This window comes from Mustela nigripes, chromosome 9 (assembly GCF_022355385.1).
Source record: "Mustela nigripes isolate SB6536 chromosome 9, MUSNIG.SB6536, whole genome shotgun sequence".
NCBI classification, from domain to species: Eukaryota; Metazoa; Chordata; class Mammalia; order Carnivora; family Mustelidae; genus Mustela; species Mustela nigripes.
The window spans coordinates 70,723,413-70,730,747 of NC_081565.1; positions in this window are offsets into that span (position 1 = coordinate 70,723,413).

A 7,335-nucleotide genomic window follows, 5' to 3' on the forward strand; every position below is an offset into this window, starting at 1 on the left:
CCATTTCTTGATTGGATTATTTGTTCTTTGGGTGTTGAGTTTGCTAAGTTCTTTATAGATTCTGGACACTAGTCCTTTATCTGATATGTCGTTTGCAAATATCTTCTCCCATTCTGTCAGTTGTCTTTTGATTTTGTTAATTGTTTCCTTTGCTGTGCAAAAGCTTTTGATCTTGATGAAATCCCAGTAGTTCATTTTTTCCCTTGCTTCCCTTGCCTTTTGCGTTGTTCCTAGGAAGATGTTGCTGCGGCAGAGGTCGAAGAGGTTGCTGCCCGTGTTCTCCTCAAGGATTTTGATGGATTCCTTTCGTACATTGAGGTCCTTCATCCATTTTGAGTCTATTTTTGTGTGTGGTGTAAGGGAATGGTCCAATTTCATTTTTCTGCATGCGGCTGTCCAATTTTCCCAGCACCATTTATTGAAAAGGCTGTCTTTTTTCCATTGGACATTCTTTCCTGCTTTGTCGAAGATTAGTTGACCATAGATTTGAGGGTCTATTTCTGGGCTCTCTATTCTGTTCCATTGATCTATGGGTCTGTTTTTGTGCCAGTACCATGCTGTCTTGATGATGACAGCTTTGTAATAGAGCCTGAAGTCCGGAATTGTGATGCCACCAACGTTGGCTTTCTTTTTCAATATCCCTTTGGCTATTCGAGGTCTTTTCTGGTTCCATATAAATTTTAGCATTATTTGTTCCATTTCTTTGAAAAAGATGGATGGTACTTTGATAGGAATTGCATTCAATGTGTAGATTGCTTTAGGTAGCATAGACATTTTCACAATATTTATTCTTCCAATCCAGGAGCATGGAACATTTTTCCATTTCTTTGTGTCTTCCTCAATTTCTTTCATGAGTACTTTATAGTTTTCTGAGTATAGATTCTGTGTCTCTTTGGTTAGGTTTATTCCTAGGTATCTTATGGTTTTGGATGCAATTGTAAATGGGATTGACTCCTTAATATCTCTTTCTTCTGTCTTGCTGTTGGTGTAGAGAAATGCAACTGATTTCTGTGCATTGATTTTATATCCTGACACTTTACTGAATTCCTGTATAAGTTCTAGCAGTTTTGGAGTGGAGTCTTTTGGGTTTTCCACATATAGTGTCATATCATCTGCGAAGAGTGATAATTTGACTTCTTCTTTGCCGATTTGGATGCCTTTAATTTCCTTTTGTTGTCTGATTGCTGAGGCTAGGACCTCTAGTACGATGTTGAATAGCAGTGGTGATAATGGACATCCCTGCCGTGTTCCTGACCTTAGCGGAAAAGCTTTCAGTTTTTCTCCATTGAGAATGATATTTGCGGTGGGTTTTTCATAGATGGCTTTGATGATATTGAGGTATGTGCCCTCTATCCCTACACTTTGAAGAGTTTTGATCAGGAAGGGATGTTGTACTTTGTCAAATGCTTTTTCAGCATCTATTGAGAGTATCATATGGTTCTTGTTCTTACTTTTATTGATGTGTTGTATCACATTGACTGATTTGCGGATGTTGAACCAACCTTGCAGCCCTGGAATAAATCCCACTTGGTCGTGGTGAATAATCTTTTTAATGTACTGTTGAATCCTATTGGCTAGTATTTTGTTGAGTATTTTCGCATCTGTGTTCATCAAGGATATTGGTCTATAGCTCTCTTTTTTGTTGGGATCCTTGTCTGGTTTTGGGATCAAGGTGATGCTGGCCTCCTAAAATGAGTTTGGAAGTTTTCCTTCCATTTCTATTTTTTGGAACAGTTTCAGGAGAATAGGAATTAGTTCTTCTTTAAATGTTTGGTAGAATTCCCCGGGAAGCCGTCTGGCCCTGGGCTTTTGTTTGTTTGGAGATTTTTAATGACTGTTTCAATCTCCTTACTGGTTATGGGTCTGTTCAGGCTTTCTATTTCTTCCTGGCTCAGTTGTGGTAGTTTATATGTTTCTAGGAATGCATCCATTTCTTCCAGATTGTCAAATTTATTGCCGTAGAGTTGCTCATAGTATGTTCTTATAATAGTTTGTATTTCTTTGGTGTTAGTTGTGATCTCTCCTCTTTCATTCATGATTTTATTTATTTGGGTCCTTTCTCTTTTCTTTTTGATAAGTCGGGCCAGGGGTTTATCAATTTTATTAATTCTTTCAAAGAACCAGCTCCTACTTTCGTTGATTTGTTCTATTGTTTTTTTGGTTTCTATTTCATTGATTTCTGCTCTGATCTTTATGATTTCTCTTCTCTTGCTGGGCTTAGGGTTTCTTTCTTGTTCTTTCTCCAGCTCCTTTAGGTGTAGGGTTAGGTTGTGTACCTGAGACCTTTCTTGTTTCTTGAGAAAGGCTTGTACCGCTATATATTTTCCTCTCAGGACTGCCTTTGTTGTGTCCCACAGATTTTGAACCGTTGTATTTTCATTATCATTTGTTTCCATGATTTTTTTCAATTCTTTTTTAATTTCCCGGTTGACCCATTCATTCTTTAGAAGGATGCTGTTTAGTCTCCATGTATTTTGGTTCTTTTCAAACTTCCTTTTGTGGTTGAGTTCTAGCTTTAGAGCATTGTGGTCTGAAAATATGCAGGGAATGATCCCAATCTTTTGATACCGGTTGAGTCCTGATTTAGGACCGAGGATGTGATCTATTCTGGAGAATGTTCCATGTGCACTAGAGAAGAATGTGTATTCTGTTGCTTTGGGATGAAATGTTCTGAATATATCTGTGATGTCCATCTGGTCCAGTGTGTCGTTTAAGGCCTTTATTTCCTTGCTGATCTTTTGCTTGGATGATCTGTCCATTTCAGTGAGGGGAGTGTTAAAGTCCCCTACTATTATTGTATTATTGTTGATGTGTTTCTTTGATTTTGTTATTAATTGGTTTATATAGTTGGCTGCTCCTACGTTGGGGGCATAGATATTTAAAATTGTTAAATCTTCTTGCTGGACAGACCCTTTGAGTATGATATAGTGTCCTTCCTCATCTCTTATTATAGTCTTTGGCTTAAAATCTAATTGATCTGATATAAGGATTGCCACTCCTGCTTTCTTCTGATGTCCATTAGCATGGTAAATTCTTTTCCACCCCCTCACTTTAAATCTGGAGGTGTCTTCGGGCTTAAAATGAGTTTCTCGGAGGCAACATATAGATGGGTTTTGTTTTTTTATCCATTCTGATACCCTGTGTCTTTTTACAGGGGCATTTAGCCCATTAACATTCAGGGTAACTATTGAGAGATATGAATTTAGTGCCATTGTATAGCCTGTAAAGTGACTGTTATTGTATATGGTCTCTGTTCCTTTCTGATCTACCACTTGTACGCTCTCTCTTTGCTTAGAGGACCCCTTTCAAGATTTCCTGTAGAGCTGGTTTGGTGTTTGCAAATTCTTTCAGTTGTTGTTTATCCTGGAAGCTTTTAATCTCTCCTTCTATTTTCAATGATAGCCTAGCTGGATATAGTATTCTGGGCTGCATGTTTTTCTCATTTAGTGCTCTGAAAATATCATGCCAGCTCTTTCTGGCCTGCCAGGTCTCTGTGGATAAGTCAGCTGCCAATCTAATATTTTTACCATTGTATGTTACAAACTTCTTTTCCCGGGCTGCTTTCAGGATTTTCTCTTTGTCACTGAGACTTGTAAATTTTACTATTAGGTGACGGGGTGTGGGCCTATTCTTATTGATTTTGAGGGGCGTTCTCTGAACCTCCTGAATTTTGATGCTTGTTCCCTTTGCCATATTGGGGAAATTCTCCCCAATAATTCTCTCTAGTATACCTTCTGCTCCCCTCTCTCTTTCTTCTTCTTCTGGAATCCCAATTATTCTAATGTTGTTTCGTCTTATGGTGTCACTTATCTCTCGAATTCTCCCCTCGTGGTCCAGTAGCTGTTTGTCTCTCTTTTGCTCAGCTTCTTTATTCTCTGTCATTTGGTCTTCTATATTACTAATTCTTTCTTCTGCCTCATTTATCCTAGCAGTGAGAGCCTCCATTTTTTATTGCACCTCATTAATAGCTTTTTTGAATTCAACTTGGTTAGATTTTAGTTCTTTTATTTCTCCAGAAAGGGCTTTTATATCTCTCGAGAGGGTTTCTCTAATATCTTCCATGCCTTTTTCGAGCCCGGCTAGAACCTTGAGAATTGTCATTCTGAACTCTAGATCTGACATATTACCAATGTCTGTATTGATTAGGTCCCTAGCCTTCGGTACTGCCTCTTGTTCTTTCTTTTGTGTTGAATTTTTCCGTCTTGTCATTTTGTCCTTTCAGAAAGTGGTTGTTTTTCTGTTTCCAGAATTGCTGTTCTTCTTCTCTTCCATCTCCGATGGATTTTCAGGTGTTTGCAATCTTTAGATAAGCTATCTAGCTGATCTCCGGCTAGCTGAAGTAGTCTCAGCCTGTTACTTCTCCGCCATCTTGACTCCTCCCCCCCACTCTCGATTTTCAACTATTTTATTGAGGATGTTTACACATATGTTCATGAGGGTTATTCATCTATAGTTCTCTTTCTCTCTGTTTCTCTTTTTCTCTCCATACTGATCAGGATAAATGTTGACCACATAAAATAAGTTGTATAGTTTTTCTATGAGTAGTCTTAAAGATTACAAAATACATATTTAGCCTACATAATCTTCTGAAAACCAGTGTTTTCCAATTTATTAGGAAGATAACAAACTTACTCTTTGTTCCACTGGTTGGATAATTCCTATTGTTTGTCTTCAACCCTATCCTCTACCAACTCCATTATGCTGTTTAGCCCATCTGGTGAGGTTTTGTTATTATTTTTTGAGTTTATTACCAAATATTACCTAAAATTTCTAATTGGTTCTTGCTAATATCTGCTATTCCTGTGTTGAGAATTTATATCTTTCTATTTAACTTGAGTACTTTTGTTTCCTTTTTCATGTGTATACATATTTGAAAAACACTATTTGCTACATATTTTTTCAAACACAGGTAATTCATATTCAGTGTGCATATAACAGTTTCTGTTTTTGATTTAAATTGTTCAGTGCATCAGAAGTAACTCTTTTTAAAAAATTATTTTTATTAACACATAATGGATTATTTGCTCTAGGGGTACAGGTCTGTGAATCATCAGGCTTACACATTTCACAGCACGCACCATAGCACATACCCTCTGCAATGTCCATAACCCAAACACCCTCTCCCTACCCAACCACCCCCCAGCAACACTCAGTTTGTTTCATGAGATTAAGAGTCTTGTGGTTTCTCTCCCTCCCTATCCCATCTTTTTAAATTTTCCTTCTCTTCCCCCAAGCCCCCCACTCTGCATCTAAAATTTCTCATATCAGAGAGATCATATGATGATTGTCTTTCTCTGATTGACTTATTTTGCTCAGCATAATACCCTCTACTTCCATCAATGTTGTTGTAAATGGCAAGATTTCATTTCTTTCAATGGCTACATAGTATCCCATTGTATATATACATACCACTTCTTCTTTATCCATTCATCTGTTGATGGACATCTAGGTTCTTCCCATAGTTTGCTGTTGTGGACACTGCTGCTATAAACATTTGGGTGCATATGCCCCTTCGGATCACTACATTTGTATCTTTAGGGTAAATACTCAGTAGTGCAATTACTGGGTCATAGAATAGCTCTATTTTCATCTTTTTGAGGAACTTTCATGCTCTTTTCGAGCTGGCTGCACCAGCTTGCATTCCCATTCAACAGTGTGGGAGGGTTCCCCTTTCTCTTCATCCTTGCCAGCATCTGTAGTTTCCTGACATTAATTTTAGCCATTCTGACTGGTGTGAAGTGGTATCTCACTGTGGTTTTGATTTCTATTTTCCTGCTGGCGAGTGATGTGGAGCACTTTTTCATGTGCCTGTTGGCCATTTGGGTGTCTTCTTTGCAGAAATGTCTGTTCATGACCTCTGCCCATTTCTTGATTGGATTCTTTGCTCTTTGGGTGTTGAGTTTGATATGTTCTTTATGGATTTTTGATACTAGTCCTTTATCTGACATGTGATATGCAAACATCTTCTCCCATTTAATCAGTTGTCTTTTGATTTTGTTGACTGTTTTCTTTTCTGCGCAAAAGCTTTAGATCTTGATGAAGTTCCAATAGTTCATTTTTGCCCTTGCTTCCCTTGCCCTTGGAGATAATTCTAGGAAGAAGTTGCTGCGGCTGAGGTCAAAGAGGTTACTACTTCTGTTCTTCTCAAGGATTTGCGTGGATTCTGTCTCACATTGAGGTTTTTCATCCATTTGGAGTCTATTTTTGTGTGTTATGTAAGGAAATAGCTCAGTTTCATTCTTCTGCATGTGACTGTCCAATTTTCCCAACACCATTTGTTGAAGAGACTGTCTTTTTCCCATTAGACATTCTTTTCTTCTTTGCCTAAGATTAATTCACCATAGAGTTGTGGGTCTACTTCTGGGCACTCTATTCTGTTCAAGTGATCTCTGTGTCTGTCTTGTGATCTCTCTGTCTTGATGATGACAGCTTTGTAACGGACTTTGAAGTCTGGAATTGTGATGCCACTGAACTTGGCTTGCTTTTTCAACATTCCTCTGGCTAATCAGTGTCTTCTGTTTCCATAGAAATTTTAGGATTATTTGATCCATTTCTATGAAAAAATCTGATGATATTTTGATAGGAATTGCATTAAATGTGTAGATTGCTTTGGGTAGCATCAAAATGTTCACAATATTTGTTCTTCCAATCCGTGAGCATGGAACATTTATCCATTTTTTGTGTCTTCCTCAATTTATTTCATGAGCATTTTATAGTTTTCTGTGTACAGATTCTTTGCATCTTTGGTTAGGTTTATTCCTAGGTATCTTATGGTTTTGGGAGCAATTGTAAATGGGATTGACTCTGAAATTTCTTTCTTCTGTCTTGCTGTTGGTGTATAGAAATACAACTGATTTCTGAGCATTGATTTTATATCCTGACACTTTACTGAATTCCTGTATGAATTCTAGCAGTTTTGGAGAGGAGTTTTTTGGGTTTGCCACATAAAGTATCGTATCATTTGCAAAGACTGTTTGATTTCTTCTTTGCCAATTCAGATGCCTTTTATTTCTTTTTCTTTTTATCATCTTTTTCAGATGCCCTTTTATTTCTTATTTCTTTTTCTATTTCTGATTGCCAAGGCTAGAAGTTCTGGTACTATATTGAATAGCAGTTGTGATAGTGGACATCCCTACCATGTTCCTGACCTTAGGGGAAAAAGCTCTCTGCTTTTCCCATTGAGAATGATATTTGCTGTGGGTTTTTCATAGATGACTTTGATGATATTGAGGAATACACCCTCTATCCCTACACTTAAAATTTGATCAAGAAAGTTGCTGTACTTTGTCTAATGCTTTTTCTGCACCTATTGAGAGTATCACATGGATCTTCTTC